We start from the raw sequence: 20,209 nt of genomic DNA on the forward strand, positions 1-20,209 counted from the left end.
TTGGAAATGCCCTGTCTCTCTTACTCCTTCACTCTTTCTTCATCTTCACTTCCTCCCCAAAGCACGTGGATCCTATTGATAAAAGTATAAGGAGGTCAGGCGGCATGAAAAAATGATGGAATTGGAAGTCAGAAGACATGACTCAAGTGCTGCCTCTGCTGTTTCTTAGCCACAGGACTTGTTTTCTCACCTGTAAAATGTAGGTAACAACAACCCCTGCCCTGCCGAGCGATGGGAGTTATTGTGAGCATTAAATGAATTCATTCAGGCAAAAAGGCAAAGCCCAATTCAGGTACTAGCTATTAGGACTGTTGGCATGGCGTTATCCTAGCAGGTAGGACATGTGCAGTACCCCTTTCTCACAAGTGTCCCAGTTAGAACTGCACAAATGGCACACAGAGTAGGCCCAGCCTTCCTGAGGGATGTATTGTCCTAGGCCTAAAATTATACTTAAATTATACTGAAAAACATGTGTGCTCTGAGTTCAACTGCCAATAGCCCAGAATAAACAGCTCCAGAAGCCCCTAACCCTCTTCCCCTGTCCTGTCCCTCCTTGGCCCTGCACCCCACCTCATATTCATCTGACCCACTTAACTTTTCCAGCACATATTTGTTGACTGACTGTTAGTTAATGGTGTTGCTTTACATCATGACAGAGAATAGCTCTAGGGGTCATGTACTTTGCTAGGTACTGGGAACACAGCAACAAATGAGATGCAAATCTTGTCCATAAGTCACTCATAAGCTAGTGGAGGGCAGGAAGACGAGAAAGCACAGAGGAGGAAGTTAAGCGTCTGCCCATGGGTAATGCAGGGAAGGTTCCGTGCCTTCTGAAGAGGGGACAGTTGAACTGCCTCTGCAGGGTGAGTGGGAACTCTGGGAGAGGAGAGGACAAGAAAGGCTGCTCCAAGCAGAGCAGAGAGCATGTTCAAAGAAACAAAGTCATCGCACATGTGTTGGGAACAGCAAGGTGCCCCTCGTGACTCCAGAGTAGTTGCGCACATGCAGGAGGCATGAGGGGGTGCCGGGGGGACCACGGGGCAAGCAGGCAGGGGAGAGTGAGACCGGCACGGCAAGGGCCTCACATGCCCCCAGGAGGACCTCTGGCCTTGTGCTCTAAGCCAGCCAGTTTCATTTTTTTAAGAATGCCCTCCTCAGACAACAACTCTTGCTGGAGCCCATTATGTAATTAGAAAAAAGGGCAATGGCTATGGTCAAATGGGGAAGGGGCCTGGAGTCTTGGTTACAGAAACCTTGAGGCTCTCAGAGCAGTGTGAGAGGAGTCACTGTGCACCACTGGGGACTACAGAGGAAGGGAGGGATGATCAGATCTGTGTCTTACAAGGACCACGCTGACCTCCGAATGGGGGGTGCATTCGAGGCAGAGAAGTGAACTTGAAGGTTATTCTAGCAAAGGATGGCTGGGATATGGACAAAGGTGACGATGGTGGGACAAAGAGGAAGACGAGCTCTGAACACATCCACATGGTAGAATCACCAGGAAATGATATGCAACTTGGATTGGGGGATTGAAGTACAGGGAACTTTCAAGGATGCCTGAAGTTTCTAGTCTGGGTGACTAGGTAGATGATTATCTCTCTCACTAAATTAGGAAAGCAAGAGGGATGAATTTAGGGAGGAATAGTCTCCTGGAACCACATCCAAAATAAAAAGGATAGATTTTCCTTTAAGACAGAACCTGGGAAAGAAGGCAGATGTGTGTTATAGGATTCTATCCAATCTGGATCCTTGCTGGGGAAGCAGGGGTAAGGCCGTTGATTTCTTTATCTATATGTTGCTTAATATGGAAGCTAATGAAGTCCTCATTTCAACAGAGCAATGCATTTGAAACACTTCTTGGAATCCAGTTGCTGCTTCTATTTCAGCTCCTCTGGAATATTTCAGCATGCCACAAAAAGTCATGCAACTTGGGTACAGATGTTCTGGACCATCCAACTCAAATTCTTCAGGGGCCACCAACACAGTCACACGGGCACCAGAATTCTCTGCCTACAATAGTTGGATTGATTTCACACTCACGAGGTAGGCTAGGAAAGCTGCCAGCAGTTTAAATTCACAGTGTTTGGATTTGGCACCAATTCAAATGAAGTTTTAAATCAAACACAAGATATATTCTTGCACTGCCAGAGGAGCAATATCTCTGACCCTCAAGAGTCTGGTTTGAATTCAGAGATTAAATATAAACACAAAAGCACCAAAAATGGTGACCCAGTATATTTCAACAATAATTTCTTTCACAGCTAAGAAGAAAATAGGCTCATTCTGCCCACAACTATTTGTCTGTTGTAATTCGAAATTCCAATATAAAATGTGAAGCTCAGCCATTTGGATTCTGGCATCAAGCAGTTGGCAGTCATGGTGGAAGCCAAAAATGAACCTGGCTTTTAACTCCAGTTTTTCTACTAGGAGCTGTGTGGCCTTGGGCAATAAATTACCTTTCTAAGCCTCAATATTCTCATTTGTAAAGAAAGGTTAACAATAAAATACTTACCTTAACTGATGTGAGAAGCAAAAGATAGAATACTGTGAAAATAGTAACGTACCATACAGATGTCAGTGGCTACTCCTGGATGATTGTCATGAAGTGGAAGATTCAAGGTCAGAAATAGGTGAGCATCTTCCGAGCAGCTGGTTTGCTTCTACCTTGCTTATATCATGAGCTGCATGATTGTTCAGATCCTTGTTCAGTGCATTGGCTACCAGAGCCACATTCCTGTTTTCAGTGTGATCAGACTCCAGGAAACGCATGCTTGTGTTAGCCTCCTTCTCAACTCTATTGTTTGTCTTGATTTCTTTCTTCCTTTTATTTCTCATTTAACATAGATTTATGTAACTGCTATGGATTGAATATTTGTGTCCCCACCCATACCCTTGCCACCATAAATGCATATAATGAAGTTCTAATCCCCAAGGCGATGGTATTTGGAGGTATGGCCTTGCAGAAGGTGGGGGGTTATTAGGTGATGAAGATAGAGCCTTCATAAATTGGATTACTCCCCTTACAAAAAGAGACAGGAGAAAGATAATCTCACTCTGCTATGTGAAGATACAGCAAGAAGGCAGCTGTTTGCAAACCCTGAAAGAGAGCCCTCACCAGAACCTGACCATGCTGGCACCTGATCTTGGTCTTCTAGCCTCCAGAACTATGAGAGATCAATTTGAGTTATTTAAGTCACCCAGTTTATGATATTTTTCTTATAATAGCCCAATCTGGCTACAACAGAAATCCTGTTGTGTTTTGAACCATTTTTTGTCTATGGATATATACAGCAAAGGATAGACAGGTGATAGATTAGATAGATAGATAGATAGATAGATAGATAGATAGATAGATAGATAGATAGATAGATGGATAGATAGATGTGATAAATAGAAAAAATGGAAAAAGGCTTAGAGAATGAACACAGTAAATGTAGATAGATGAGCAAAAGGAAGATGGACACTTTCCTGCCTTCTTTCTCTGGGTTATGTTGTTTGCTTGCTCCCTTGACCATGCCAATTATTACTGTGTAAAAAGTACTTGAAATAGAACCTCCAAGACTGGTCTTAGTCAGAGCCTCTGCCACTTCAGAGTAGAATCATACTGACCATTGTGTTACCCTCTCTGAGTTTCAGTTTTCTCTCCTAAAGAACTTACATGATACTACCTACCTCATGTAAGTTCTGCTATGAGAGTCAGATGGGAAATGTACTTGAAAGTAACCAGCTCATGGTAGATACTCAATGAAGCTGAAATTGAATTCCAATCACAGCCTCATTCAGATTAAGACCCAGGTCACAGTTGCTTGTAATCTTCATGTGGCTGGGCTCACTGCTACAGTTCTTGCCATGATTTGCTGGAAGTCACATATCTGGAGCCTACGTCCAAATTCACATTCAGATCTGTGGGACTCCAAAGCTCTTGCTGCTGTTTCATTGATGGTGCAATATTTAAACAGCAGACATCTCACAAACACAGAAGGAAAAGAGAGAGAGAATTCACAGAGAGTAATGTTTCCAGATAATCAGGCCCAAAGTGCAGGCTGCTCCCAGTTTACAAATGGGGTGTCCAACATTCATTTGTAAATTTTTGTAAAAGCAGGGTAACATTTTCATGTAGAAACAGTACTACCAAAGTCAGCTTTTCCAGGACAAGAAAGGCAGAGAAAACTATAGCATAACTGAAGAAACAATGGCAGCATATAACTCAGGACCTAAAGGCATTATTGTTGGTTTATACAGTCTGCTTTCATGGGAAAACCCAATCACAGTCCAATGGAGAATTCCAGGAATGTGTGGGAACGGTCAAAAATGTAAGAGAAGAACCCTGGCCTGGAAATCAGGCCATCCAGGCTTTAGCGCTGGTGTCGCTAACTTGTTGCAAGGCATTGACAAGGTATCGCCCTTCTCTGGGTCTCAGTTTTTCCATCTAACAGACGCTCGAGTTACACTCAGTGATTTCTAAGGGCTTTTCATCTCCAAAATTCTGCATCTATATGCCTACACCCTCCTACATCATGATTCCAACAATGATACCCCCTTTCTTTTGTAGCCTGGTACCCTCTGTTGAGATAAAGGAAGAAGATAAAGGAAGGTTTGCTCTGAGTAGGGGAGAGATGGGGTGAAAGGGATGATGTTATATGTATGAGGACTCCTCCTGGGACAGTTCTGGCAAATCTGATGAGATAACCACTTGTGGTCTCCAGCATGGGTTTTGGAGTCAAACTGTCTAGAATGATCTAGGGTAGAATGCTGGCTTCACCACTTACCATCTGTGTGGTCTCGAGCAATTCATTTAATATTCCTGAGCCTCCATTTCCCCTCTATAAAAGGGGAATAACAATGACAACAATAATAGTAGTAGCTTTGTCATAGGGACTTTGTGAGGATTAAAGGAGATACTTAATGTCAAGTGCTCAATATATATTCGTTATCATCATCGTCATCATCATCACCACCATTATCATCATCGCCTTCCCTTCCTCCCATTGAGAGGTGCATAAACTGGGTTCTAACTGTAACCCTGGCCTGCTGGGTGACTTTGGCAAGTTTTTTTCCCTCTTTAGGTCAGCTTTCCTATTTATCAATGCCTAAATTATATCAAAGCAAGGGTACCTAACTGGCCAAGTGCAACACAACTGGTCTCCATCTCTAGTGCCTTCTGCTCCACTAAGCACATCACACCACGTCGTTCCCAGCTGAAAACTTTTCATGGCTCCCTATTGCCCGGGAGTTAAGGCCCAGCTCTGGCATGCATGGTCCTGCACGATCCACTCCTGCCTGCCCCCTTGCCTCACCTCCTCTCCCATGCCTCATTCTCCACTCCAGGGACATGCACACTGTTCCCATCTCAATGACTAGGTTCTCCTGGTTCCTCCCAGTCAAAGGTTGACCCTCCACCCAAATCTGTCCTTGGAGCCATTTCCATTACTCAAAAACCAGCTCTCCATGGGGCCTTCTCAGAGTTCCCCCTTGGCAAATAATCGTCCTCCTCTGTGCTGACTCAGCATTCCAAAGAGAAGGCCACAGTGCAGTAGGCAAAAAGTGAAACTGATGAGAGTCAAGCTGCTGGATTCCAGCTGTGGGGGAGCCGACAGTGAAGGGTAATGCCCATTCCCTGGGTGGCTGAAGGCAGGTCACTGCTCCTCTTAGGGCCTAGTTTCCTTCTCTGTCCTGTTAGTTAGGAGAGATGACCTCCAAGGGTCTAGGTGAAGGTTGCTGCCCCACTGCCTGACACAGCCGGTCTTGGATGCCAATCTGATGCCAAACTGTGATCATTACTCAGGGTCTTTCTCAGTGAGGCCCAATTCAGTTCACTTCCCCAGGATCTTCTCACATGAAACTCTTGAAGTCCAGCCAGCTTCTCTAAGGGGCCTACTCAGTCATAATTAGCGGAGACCACTCACTCATCATTGAAACATGTCAGAAGAGTCATTTGAAGGAAGTAATCATGCCTGGGTCAATGGTAGGATCCATCCCAGCAGGCAGGTGAGCACCCGGGGTGCTTATAAGAAACAGCAGCGCTTGATTGGGAAGGGCTCTGGCCACTCCCTTTCTCCCTTCCCAAGCCACATCCAGTCACAAGCAAATCCTGCAGCTCCACCTCCAGTGGGGGACCCCAACCACTTCTCCCATGCATGCACCACCACCCAGTCCCAGCCACACTGCTTTCTCCCGTGGCTCCAGCAATGGCCTCACAGTCAGTCTGTTTCTTCTCCTCACCAGCTCTGCTCCTCACAGCAGCCAGAGGAACCTTCTGGAATGTTAGATCACGCCACTCCTCAGCTCAAACCCCCCCTCCCCATGCTCCCCAGTCTGCTCAGTAAATTCCAGGGCCCTACAGTGGCCTCAGGGGGTCTGGCCAGGGTTCCGGACTCACCTCCTGCCACCTCTTCATCATCCATGGTAGCTTCTTCCACCTTAGGGACTGTGCATGAGCTGTTCCTCTGCCTGGCAGAGCCTCCCTAAGCCTCCTTCTCTCACTTCATGCTGGTCTCTGCTCCAATGACCCCTCCTGGAAGGGAATTCCTTGGTCCATCTGATCATCCCCGACCTCCTCACCCTGCTGTCTTTTTCTTCTTAGCTCTTTATCAGTATCTGATGTTAGATACTTATTCTTTATTTGTTTTTCGTTTTTCCTACTAAAATGTAGGACCTTCCTTTCTCTCCTACTATACCCCCAGCACCTATGATAATGCCTCGCGTGTAACAGGCTCTCGCCTAAGAGGTGCTGTATGGCTAATCGCTACAAAGGTTATGTTTAGTCAGTACCCCTGCTCTTTCACCAAAGCTATTTCCACTTTTTAATGACAGTCATAAAGTTTCAGAGCTGGGAGGAAGAGCTCTTTTTGCCCCTTTTGATATTTTGATAAAAGCTATGAATCCTCTCCCCACAAAATGCACATTCACCCAGAAACCTGCACACCATTTTAGGTGGCTCAAAAACCTGTCACATTACCTAGAAACATCTTTTAGTTAATGAGCCCCCAGATATAGACCACCTCCTCACCCCACGCTCCAAGAGGGTAAGTGCTTGCTCAAGGTCACGCAGCTCTAACCTGATGGGAGTTCCCCAGAATATCATGGCAATGGAAAGATAATTAATACTCAAGGGAATTGGATCTAAGCCCTGGTTATAATATTTAATAATGCTTGGTCTTGAGTAGGTCTTGAGCACTGTAAGCCTTAGGAGTTCCATTTCTTCAGTTATAAAATGAGCTTAATAATACTTGCTCCATCTTCCAAGATAACAAGGGCAGGTTGAATGCTTCTAATGTGTGTACCTCCGATCACTCTCTGAGTTCATCTGATGACATTGGGCCCACCCAGGTAATCCAGGATAATCTCCCTATTTTAAGGCCAGTGATGAGTAACCTTAATTCCAACTGCAACCCTCATTCTTTCCTTTACCACATAATGTAAATTTTTCACAGGTTCCGAGGATGAGGATGGGGCATCTTTGGGGAACCACTACTCTGCTTGCCTCCTAATGGGCTTGCCCACACCTCCCTGTATCACCCTGCAGTTCACTCGCCTTGCTGCAGCCAAAGTCTTTTTTTTGTAACACAATTTGGTTATGTCACTGTATTAGTCCGTTTTCATGCTGCTGATAAAGACATACCCGAGACTGGGCAATTTACAAAAGAAAGGGGTTTAATGGACTTACAGTTCCACATGGCTGGGGAGGCCTCACAATCATGATGGAAGGCAAGGAGGAGCAAGTCACATCTTAAGTGGATGGCGACAGGAAAAGAGAGAGCTTGTGCAGGGAAACTCTCATTTTTAAAACCATCAGATCTTGCGAGATTCATTCGCTATCACAAGAACAGTGCAGGAAAGACCTGCCCCCATAATTCAATTACCTCCCACCAGGTTCCTCCCACAACACACGGGAATTATGGGACTTACAATTCAAGATGAAATTTGGATGGGAACACAGCCAAACCCTATCAGTCACCTCTATGATTAAAACCATTATATCACTTCCCACTGCTTTTAGAAGTAAATACAAAAAAAGTATACAATTTTCTAAACCCCCCTGAACTTGGTGAATGGTTTTCACCCACACTTGCAGTTTCATTTCCCACTTGCTCCCTTTGGTCTCTCTGGCCCAGTCACACTAACCTTTCAACCCCTCCTATTCAGCTTACTGCATCCAGCCCCATGGCCTTTGCACATGCTACTCTCTGTGTCTGAGATATGCTTCCACTGGATAGCCTCTCTTCACCCTCCAGGCCACAGCCAAGTGTCCCTTCCTTGTAGGGGCTGTTCCTGGTCTCCTCAACCTGCTCACACCGTGTTTACACCCTCTCATAGGTCACCCTTGTAACTCGTTCATGGCACTTAGTGCAGTTTGCAAATTTACATTTGTTTGCATACTCAGCTGATGACAGTATCCTTCCAAAGGAACAGTGCCTGTTGGTCTCATCATTGTGTTTGCAGCAGTGGCTGGCACTGGTAGTCAATAAACACTTGTTGAATGGAAAAACAAAGGTGATTTTTTTCAATATACAGATGAACTCAGAAGGTCAAGGGACTTGGCCAAGGCCACCCAGCTAAAGTGGTGGGGGGAGGGTAAGCTGGGATTTGACTAAGTTTGACTTACTTCAAAGCCATAACACCATACCATCTGCATTTCAGGCTACTATTTATAAGAGGGGGCTGGAGATGGCTTTATTTGATGAATAAGCCACATCCAGTCACAAGCAAATCCTGCAGGCCATTCATCAAATTTTCCCATTTCAAAAGATGAAGGTTGTATTGATCTCTGCAGCCCTCAAGGGGCCTCATGTCTTGGGCTTTTGTCTGATCAATCCCGTGGCCAGTAAGCAGTGGAAGTTCTCCCCTGTTCCTGATCATGTCCTCCCAGCCACTTTGAGAGGTGAGCTCCTCCAGGCCTCACCATTGATAAATGGTGTCTACCTAGTCCAGTGCCCAGTGTTTACCTAGACATCTGACACACAAGTGTGTGTGGCCTCTGGAGGTACTCAGATAGCAGGATCCCTGGGAGAGGAAACTCCATGGAGCAGAGTCCTGCAGGGGAGCCCGGGGAGACAGAGGACCCAGGGCTGGGGATCCCAGCTGTGTGACTGTGAGACATTTTATCCCCTTGTCTTGTGGGGATCCCAGCTGTGTGACTGTGAGAGGTTTACCCCTGTGTCTTGGCCTCATTGTCCCTGAGTGTACGATGAGGGGCTGGATGCTTGGTGCTTCCTGCTAGAACATTCTGTGATTCTAGTGAGTATCCAGCACAATCTTTGGTTCCAGACTTCATGGATACTCCATATAGAAGGGACCCTAGGTATAACTAGATTTAGTATGTGGAAGGGACTTGGATTTAAGTCCCAGACTACAAATCTCTGCCCATTAGAAGTGACCTTCAGTGTGAGCTCCTACCCAAGCCTCATATCCCACTGGACACATCACAATCCAGGGTGGTAATGTGCTACCCAGCTCTGCCTCCCCTGGGTGGGGCCTCACAGTTGCCACTATTTCAGGCCCAGATGCAACCACAAAAGTGAGCTCAATATGGAAGGCTGAAGCTTCACATGAGATGCATGTGTGTACATATATTAGATTAAAGATGGCCTCAAATTCTTTGCTACTCCTTCCACTGAGAGATAGAGTCTAATAACCTTCCCCTTAAATCTGAGCTAACCTAAGTGACTTGTTTGATCAATAACATGCAGGACAAGTGACATTCTTCATCTTCTGAGGCTAGGTCATAAGAAGCCTAAGCATCCTCCTCATTCTGGGGGATGCCAGCTACCATGTAAGAGGTTTGACTACCATGAGATGCCAAGCCTGAGAGGCCTTGTGTGCTGACTCCTGTCAATGGTCCCAGGTGAGCCAAGCCTTCCAGCCACCCCCACCAAGGCAGCAGTCAGGTCAGGGAAGCCATCTTGACCCTTCCAGGCCAGCCCATCCACCAGTCAGGTACTGCAGAGTCATCTCAGTCAATGCCATGAGGAACAGAAGAATCACCCAGCTGAGCCCCGCTCAGGTTTCCAACCCATTAAATCACGAGATACAATAAAATAATTATTGTTTTAAGCCACTAAATCTTGAGTCAGTTTGTTTTGGAGGAATAACTAGAATAGAACATGTATGTGGGGGTAGGCGGCAGGGAGGCAGGTCTAGTTTGTGTGTTTCTGTGTGTAACTGCATCTATGTATTTGTATCATGATGGGGAGAGACTAGTTGCGTCTATTTTTGCAAGTGCCTATGAGTTTGCCTGTTATACAGTTTGTACTTCTGTGAGTTTGATACGTGCCTGTTTGTGTGTATATATGGCAAAATAATGAGGCAAGTCCTCCTGTATAAAATCTAATCCTGCTGCTTAATCACCTCCTTGCCTATTTATGAAAAGAGCCAGTGCAGACCAGAGATGTATGCACATGTATACATGTCTACGTGTCTTTACAAGGAGAAAGTATGACTGAGGAACAGGTTAAGACTGGACCCCAGGGTTCTTGGGGCAGTTGCGTCAGGCTCCTTGGGCACTCTGAACCTCTGCCCTCTAAGCCTAGGATTGGTCACTATGAGCCAGGCAGTGGGCAACTCAGATTCACGCTATCCCTACTCCAATCCCCGCAGCAGGCAGCAGCTCCCAGAGGATTTCTCATGGGTTAGAAGTAAGTGTTATGCAAAAACCAGTTCCATGGTGGGTCAGATACACTTGGAAACACTAGATAAAACAGAGATAAAGATGACTTTTCCCTCGTAGTTTCTTAGCACCTTTACTACATCACTACATTGTCCGTCTCCAACAGGGAATGTAGAATGCAGCATTTCCCCAAACCTCTAATCTTGAAAGCCCTTTCTTACTGAGCAAATAGTAGTATTTGTATGTCAGGTAACTCATTTTGGAGAAATTTTGCTGCAGAAATATCCAAACCTGGGAGGCGGTCTTCCACATGTCCATCTCCATCTATCCCCTAGGGAAGATAAGTAGTAGTCGCAAGAAATTCAAGTCTCTATCGGGAGACTCGGAAAAGGATCCATGTGAGAGTTAGGAGAGAAGAAGGGCAATAAAAATGATAGGCAAACAAGAGTAGTTTGTGCCATAGTGAGGAGAGACAGAGAGACAGGGAGAGGCAGAGAGACAGAGAAGCAGAGACAGAGAGATAGAGACTGAGAGTGACCTGAGGTCAGAGCAAGGGGAGGCTGACCCAGCCTGCCCTGCTAACATTACTGTTAGCATAGTGCATACTCTTTGTGCAGTCCTTACTGCAAAAAGACCCCTGGGCATGCACGAAGATTTCCTTCTTAGCTAGGCCATGACAAGTAAGTCAAGGTTTCCCTTTCTCAAGCATCCGCGTTGTCTCGCATATTTCCTGTGTCTTCTTACCTCCTGTACTTTGAGGCCTTGCTATCCAGGGTGTGGCTGGCCCACAAACCTTCCCAGGGCCAGGCCTTGTCTGTGAGTGAACCTTTCATAGGCAAACCAACCAGTCCAGAGCTCAGACCCCAACCACCTCTTCTGTCAGGGTGTCACCCTCTGGGCCACTATCCACCGTCCTGTTCACCCCAGGGCCTGGGACCAGACAACGAGCGACAGCCTGTGTACTCCGGAACCCACTGAAATTATTCACACTAGCCAGCCCTAAGCCCGTTTACCCTGCTTCACCTGTTCCTTTCCACAGAAACCACAATAAAGACTCTTGTCCACATTTTTCCCTTGCTCTCTCTGCCTCGTGACCAACCCAGTGCTTCCCCATGTGGCCTTGTGTGACGTGGTGTGCCTCCTGTCTCTAGGGACCTGTGAGCACCACAGACCTCCTCCTTCGTGACAGTCATTTTCCTGTCTGCCTTACCATACCCAATTAAAACAAATCTCTAGTGCCCTTAAGACACTTGGCATCCGAGAGCCCCAAGACCAGAAGGCAGAACTCAGCAGAGACAGGCACGATGATGTTAGAAAGTTGATACATGCAGCGGGGATTAGACAGAATAGTTCAGGAAGAGTTCTAGCACAGGCAAGGACCAAACCAAACAGACACTCAGCCAGTAGGAAAGGACACATCAGCCCTGGCTACACCCATGGGTAGTACCAGTAGCTTTCTGTAATCTACACACACAGCCTTTAGAATCGGACTGGCTAAGCTGAAATCCTAGGCCCACTAGGCACTGCCTGTGTGACCTCAACCTAGTCATTTAACTTTTCTTTGCTTCACATTTTTCATGAATGGGGATGATGATATACTGTTATTAGGAGGATTAAGTGAGGATGAGGGTAAAGCACTTAGTATAGAAACTAGTACATAGTATGTATTCAATAATGTCATATTTTTATTACTACTACTACTGAAACATAGAACTAAATAGCAACAGTATGATGCATTAACTCATTTGTATTGAGAGTCTACTGCGTGTGCCACCTGGGCCGGCGCTGTGACAAGCATGAGTGTTTGTCACAGTTCAAAGCAGAGAGACCAGCAGGGACTGGATTAGGCAAGTCCAGTCACACATTCATTGAGCATCTATCAGGTGTTGTGACCTGTTCTAGGCACTGAGTTCATCAGTGGGGCAATTATGAAGATAACTAAGACAGGATCACTTGAGTTACTCATAGCCAAGCAGGAAAAACAGATACAGAAACTAATATATGTAATCCAACATGATGCTTGCTGCATGGAGGCACAAACAAAGGGCAGGGTAGCCCAGGAGGAGAGAAACCTCCTAGAGAAAGGTGGGGACAGTCAGGGAAGACATCTAGGAAGAGCTCAGATAAGAGGTGACCAGGAGGACGAGGGAGCATATGGCAAGAAGCAAAGGCTTCAAGGAGACAAGAATAACCTTGGCCTTGTAGCCAGTAAGGACGCCAGAACACAGAGTGAGTGGGAGCAAGGCCAAGGAGGGGAGAGGCCGCCCAGAGATAAGACTCTGCGATTCAGGAGAGGAGCTGAGAACTGAGGGCTCCACTGAGGTGTCCTGCCCAGGACAGCGACAAAGTAACCCAAGCCTTGGTTGCAGAGGAGCTGTCTGGGAGCCTAGGGGTATGGAGTGGCTCTAGGGAGGTGGAGGGATGGGGGCAAAAACAGCTGCCATGGAGCGAAGACTAATCGTGTGCTCTGTGCTGTGCTGGGCATGTATACTTTTACCTTCCTTCAGCCTCACTCTCTCCCCAGGGGGACGTTTAATTAGCATCAGCTTGGAAATGAAGATGCTGAGGCTCAGAGTGGCTTCATATGGCCTATCCACACACTATGGAAGTAGCCAAGCGGAGACTGAATCCAGGCTTGCCTAGCCCCAAGGCCCTCACCCTTCCTTGTCTATGATACTGCCTCCTGAGAGGCAGGGAAGCCTGTGCTGAGGCTGGCGCCAAGACCCATAGGGGTGGAGAGTGGCAGAGAGAGAGAGAGAGAGAGAGAGAGAGAGAGAAAATGAACCAGAGGTCAGGATGAGACAGGTTGTGAAGGTGGCACAAACCAGTGTTCTGTGCAGCCTTAATACACGGCTCACCCCAGATGGGACATGCCCAACAGGCACTGGGCATTGCGCCACCTGACTGAGGTTAAGTCTAAGAGTACCCTGGGATGCAAAGCTATGCTTCTGTACATGGGCAGACTTTTGAAGCTTCACCTGGGAAAGAGTGGGTTCTTGGATTGCAGGTGACTATGAACAATGGACACAGGCCTTCCAGAACCTGAGTGACACCTGACATGTGGATGGCTATCAGAGGCCATTGGGCTCACTTGCAGGGACTTCACCCTGTGCACCAAGGCAGACAGATGGCCACACAGGCAGCTTACTCTTCCTAGAATAACAATCACAGAAAGATACCTACCATGTGCCAGGGGCTGTGCCAGGTGCTTCCCAGGGTCAATTCATTTAGTTCTCCAAGCACTGTGGGTATTACGTCCCTTTTTTTTTTTTTTAAGTGAAGAAACTGGGTTTCTTTGCAAAAAAAATCTCATAATATTTTAAGAACGTTTACGAATTTGTGTTGGGTCACATTTAAAGCCATCCCCGGCTGCATACGGCCCGCAGGCCATTGGTTGGCCAAGCTGGATTCACGGCCTCCAAATATTTTCCCCAAAGTGGAGGCTGATTTGAAGGAGGCACAAGTTCTACAGGAAGGGTGTGAGCTCGGGCAGTGGACCCAAGGCCAACCACTGGCTCAGGCTGACATGCCAGAGTGACAGCTGACAGGCATTATTTAGACTCCTAAGTTCCACGACCCGCCTTCTGCTCACAAAATGTGCAAAGCCCTGACCTTGTCCAAAGTACCAGAGATTCCACATGAGAAGGACCCTAATCAACAAAGCTTATTCTGTTTAAACAGAAGTGCCCAGCAGCAGGAGTCCTGATAAAAACACTGTGTATTTCATAACACGGGAGAAAGGAATTCACTCTGTGTTTAGAGGCGTGGCGTCGGGCAATCTAGAAGACCACCTTTAACAACCTGGGCCTGATCCACCAGCTCACACATGAGTGGGTTCCTCTGCGGAAATAGCACCAGGAACATGAAGACACAGCTGTTTCTGAAACTGTTGGAGCCACATGGTGTTGTCCCTGCTACTGCGTGCTGTTCCTGCGTTTCTCAGAAGAGGCGTGGGACACGGGAGCCAGTCACAGAGGCCCTGACTCTAAAGAGAATTTTTAAATACAGAACTTGGAGACAGCCCCTTGACCTCGGGCACATCCAGAGCCTTCTCCCAAAGCATCTGGTCTCCCGAGACAGCTGCAGCCTGCAGCAAAGCTGTCAGAAATGAGGGCCACGTGCGGCTCATCTGGGCCCGGCCAGGGGAGAGCAGGCAGCCTGAGTCAGGGCTTACCAGGACGTCAAGTGAGGATGGCCACCGGAGCCGCCCCGCACACCCCTGGCTGAACTGATCTGGGTCACAGACACCCACATCCCAGCAGGATCAGGACCTGAGAGAGGCGCTCTAGACAGAAATGGGCCCATCGCTTGGCAGAAACGACAGCACAGTCAGCGCTGGAGACAGTGAAACTCTATGACCACCGTGGGCTCCACCAGGACTGTAGGCAAAGCTGGGCACTTCTGGGTCAGGAAGTCACCCACAGCCGAGGGTGCATGAGTAGTCTGGCTTGTGACTGAGGGCTGCCCCTCGGGAGAACCTGTATTTCTGAGCACATTCGCTTCCATGTAATGTGCGGTACGGCTTGTTCCCTGGCCTGGTGAGATGCGGAGGAGGGGGTTGTAAATGGGGAAGGACACAAGGACGGGGACGTTTGGTACACAGGCTCTGCCAGCACTCACACACCAGCAAGGCCAACAGGATGACTCAGTGTGATTCAGGTTTTCAGTGGCTGCAAATCCAGCCCGCCAAGCACTTCTCCACTCACCCTGCTAATGAATGGGCATTCTTTCCCTGTGCCCAGGCCAGGTCACTCCCAGTGACAGGTGAGGGACGGAGTCGGCAGGTCACTACGGTTCAGCAAGCACTGGGCACCCGAGTGCTAGGGAGGAAGGGACGAATTCCCAAGATGCGACGCACAGATTTGGGCAGGCTTCCAGCTTCTAGGCCAAAGCGGGAAGCAGGAGCTGAGCACAGCTCCTTGTGCAGCCTTACAGTGGCCCACGGGGGCTGCTTCCTGTTCCTCCTGCATTGGGCACAGGCCACCAGGAGCTGCTTGCTTGCTGCTCCAGCCTGGAGCGAAGACAGAGTTCAGGGCTGCCACCAGCACAAGAGCTGGGCGAGGCCAGGAGGCATCTGGGTTGCGCGGTTGTATCCAGAAGCAGCCTGGGGCTGGCCAGAGGAGCACACAGCCCTCCGATTTCAGGGCTGCCTATTTGAGTTGCAGCTCCTCTTAAAAACAGTGCAGAACGGGCCGGGTGCGGTGGCTCAAGCCTGTAATCCCAGCACTTTGGGAGGCCGAGACGGGCGGATCACGAGGTCAGGAGATCGAGACCATCCTGGCTAACACGGTGAAACCCCGTCTCTACTAAAAAATACAAAAAACTAGCCGGGCGAGGTGGCGGGCGCCTGTAGTCCCAGCTACTCTGGAGGCTGAGGCAGGAGAATGGCGTGAACCCGGGAGGCAGAGCTTGCAGTGAGCTGAGATCCCGCCACTGCACTCCAGCCTGGGCAACAGAGCGAGACTCCATCTCAAAAAATAAAAATTAAAAAAATTTAAAAAAAATAAAAAAAACAGTGCAGAACAAGTCCAGGGCCCCATAGAAAGGGGCGCTGCCCTTCCCAGAACTTGAGCTCCGGGACTATGCGTCTGCTTTCACCAGATACAGCTTGGGGCTGGGGAACAAAGAGCCTTCTCTGGGTCAGAGGTGGGGGACCCAGAGGCTGGGCAGGAGCTCCTGTTCTGAAGGGTCCCAGGCCCACACCGCAGATGCTGCTGATGTGGAGAATCACTCTAAAAAGGAACACAGAGAGGTAGGAGCGCAGAGGAGGTGCGGCCAGGGGAGGCACACCTGGGCATAGCCAGGGAGGGACTCAGGACACTTGTAGGCTGAGAGGAGACCCACATGGTGGGGAAAGGATCCCCCGAAAGATGTCAGAGCACGAAGCAGCAGGAAGGAGCCACCTCGGCCACTGCTAGGACCAGTGGTGCCGTGGAGGAAGCCAGGAGTTGTTTGGCCTGAAGCCGGAAGCACGCCCAAGTCTCTACGTGACCACACAGGCAGTCACCTCGCTCCCCGGCACTTGGGGCAGGACAGAAGCTCACTGTCTGCTCATCAGACACCTTGTGCTGCCTTATAGACACCCTGCCTGCCGGCCATCCTCACTCACTTCTGACTGAGACCCAACTCTCTGGCCGATCCCAGGCTCTAGCACCGTTTGGTGCTGCCAGAGATACATCTAGTTTAAGTCAAAATCCAATGTCTTTTAAATATATAGACCATATGTGCCATATGTACCTATGGACTAGAGGTGAATATATATACATCACATCAAATTCAACTGACCCAGTATTTCAGGAGCACCTACTATGTCCCCAGCCTGCAAGGGAAGCTGGGAATTCTGGCATGAATTGCACCCTATCCTTCCCTTGAGCAGCTCATTCAGGAGTCAGCAACCCCATCAGAAAACCAAACACCACATGTTCTCACTCATAAGTGGGATTGAACAATGAGATCACATGGACACAGGACACAGGGGAACATCACACACTGGGGCCTGTTGGGGGGTGGGGGCAAGGGGAGGGAATTTGGAGGACGGGTCAATAGGTGCAGCAAACCACCATGGCACACGTATATCTATGTAACAAACCTGCATGTTCTGCACATGGATCCCGGAACTTAAAGTAAAATTAAAAAAAAAAAAAAAAAGGAGAGTCAGCACGTATCAGAGCCATAGGATGGTGAAGGATGCTGCCGACCTCACCGCAGTAGGAAGGGGCCTGGCCACTGGGTAGAGAGGGGAAACATGTTTTATCAATTAAACTTCAAAACTCAGACCACATTTATAGTGGTCAATACAATCTATGGGAGGATATTGATTTGGACTGAGCTCCTGCACTAGGTCCCAATAGAGCAATCCAAAATGGAGTCACTCATGCTAAGTAAGGTTCCACTCACCAAACCAAAACCTAAGCTGTTTCCTTGTGAGATCTGACCTTCCAATAAATGAAGACAGAGATGATAGCCAAATCCTTAAACAGGCCAGCTTCCCTCCGGCCACCCACAAAAACAACAACAATAACAACAACAACAACAACAACAATAACAACAACAACAACAAACACACCACAATTTTACAGCAATCAATCAAAAGGGGCCCAGCTACCCCAGGCTGGCATTATAGGGAGGTCCCCTCTGTTTTAACCCATGTGAGGAAAGTAATCTGAAGTTAACCAATCTGCTCCTCGCCTGCCCCTCATGCCCTGACTGCATCTCCAGATGCCCTCCCTTGTCCTCCATTCCAGCCGTGCTGAGCTCCTCATATTCCTCAAATACTCCACCTTAGGGCATCTGCACTGGCTCTTCTTCCCCCTGCAACACCTTTCCCCCAAAGTCAAATGGCCAGCTCCCTTATCCCCAGGTCTCACTCAGATCTCATCTGCTCAATGAAGCCGCCAACCACGGTTGGCCCTTCCCTGTCCAAATCCCTGGTCCTTGTACCTTGCTTCATTTTTTTCCATTGCACTTTTAGCCTTGGGCATGTTCTATCACTTACATATTTATTATATTAATTGTGTATGGGCTGCCCACCATGTGAACTCCACAAGGGCAGTGCTTTACTTTTGATTTGTTTTGTTTGATATATTATGTTTGTCAGATTTGTTCACCAAAGTATTCCAAGTTCCTAACACAGTCATCAGCACATCATAGGCTCTCAATAAATATTTTCCAGTGACGGAATTGAATGAACTGTGGCCTCCTGACCACCTGGGGCCTTGGTTTTCAGGTCTTTATTTCATGGGCAGGAGCACCAAAGAAGCCCTGTGACAGCCCAGATGATGGATGATCACTGAGATTCATGGATGCTGAGAAAACGGGTGGAGAGTGGTCACGGAGAACCTCGGCTGTAATACTGCTTGTATATTTCTTAACGTAGTGGCGAGGATTCAGGAATTTTTTCTATTATTCTTTATAACTTTTGTATGTATGAGAGATTTTATATTTTAACAAAATTAACAGATGTTTAGTAAAAGGCAAAAGATGTATGCAATCTGAAGAGAACCCGGAGTATAAAATTAACAGATATTTTACAAGTTAGCCTTGCCTATCATGTGCTCAGTCCTGTGCTAGGTGCTGGGCTGGGAAGCAGATGGAGCAGATGGGGTACACCAAGGACCATGGTCTCATCTTCAGAGAGCTTGGTAGGTGCATTACGAGACAGCGCTGCAAGCTTCAGAAACACACACCAGGACAGAAGGTACAAGGAAACCAGCCCAGGATTTGCAGGCAAACACGTGACACAGACACTCAATGCTGCAGATGTTCAGAGTGCACGGAAGTGGCAGTGGCCAGACAGGTTGCAGGAGCTTCACCAAGACGCTGGAGCGGAGCTGAACTCTGAAACGCCAAGGAAGAAGAAGGACGTCAGGGAGACTAGAAGCCATGGCAGCGTGCTCTCTGAACCCTTGCATGAACCTCTCAGATAGGCTCAAGTAATGGTAACAACCTAAACCTCACCTTAGTTTCTTCACGCATTCTTGGAGCGGATTATTCTGTACAATCTACGAAGTGTTTTCTGTTTCAAGGGCTCTATCATTCTGTGTCAAATGACTAATTCATTCTATGCTAGGCATTGGGCATGCAGAAATTTAAAAAATATATGACTCTTGGTCAGGCATGGTAGCTCACGCCTGTAATCCCAGCACTTTGGGAGGCCAAGGCAGGTGGATCACCTGAGGTTGGGAGTTCGAGACCAGCCTGGCCAAGATGGGGAAACCCCATCTCTAGTAAAATACAAAAATTAGCCAGGTGTGGTGGCTCAGGCCTGTAATCCCAGCCATCTGGGAGGCTGAGGCAGGAGAATCGCTTGAACCCAGGAGGCGGAGGTTCCAGTGAGCCGGGATCTTGCTATTGTACTCCAGCCTGGACAACTGAGAGAGACTCCATCTCAAAAATATATATATATATGTACATGTGTGTGTGTATATATGTGTGTGTGTATATATGTATATATATGTGTGTGTATATGTATATATGTGTGTATATATACATGTATGTGTGTATATGTATATGTGTGTATATGTATATATATGTGTGTATATGTGTGTGTATATGTATATATGTGTGTGTATATGTATATGTGTGTATATATGTATATATGTGTGTGTATATATGTATATGTGTGTGTATATATGTATATATGTGTGTATATGTATATATGTGTCTGTATATATGTATATATGTGTGTGTATATATGTGTATATATGTATATATGTGTGTGTGTATATATACACATATGTGTATGTATATATACACACACACACACACATATACGGCTCTTGCCCCCAAGAATTCACAATCTAATGTGGGAATCAGACATTAGTACCCCTAAGAACCTTGAGAGGGAGGTACAGCAAGTATCACTGCCATTCCCATTGAAGATGAGGAAACTGAGGTTCAGAGAGGTGCCAAGGACAAAATGTGATCCCTGTCTCAGGAGGCACCCATGGTGGGGACAGTTTCAGATATAAACAAGAAGCTCTATGCCAGGTGACCACTCACACCACAAGGAAACTATGAACCACCGAAGGAGGTGCTTGTTGAGAATGCAGATTCTGATTCCGTAGGTCCAGGGTGGGGCCTGGGAGTCAGCATTTCTCCTTA

General features: G+C 47.5%; 1 protein-coding gene across 3 annotated transcripts in view; it reads right to left on the reverse strand.

Annotated features, from left to right (window-relative positions):
- LPIN1 (lipin 1) overlaps positions 1-20,209 on the reverse strand; it is a 143,265-nt gene that overhangs the window by 107,253 nt on the left and 15,803 nt on the right. The window lies entirely within an intron of this gene.

This window comes from Macaca mulatta, chromosome 13, assembly GCF_049350105.2.
Source record: "Macaca mulatta isolate MMU2019108-1 chromosome 13, T2T-MMU8v2.0, whole genome shotgun sequence".
In the NCBI taxonomy this organism is placed as follows: Eukaryota; Metazoa; Chordata; class Mammalia; order Primates; family Cercopithecidae; genus Macaca; species Macaca mulatta.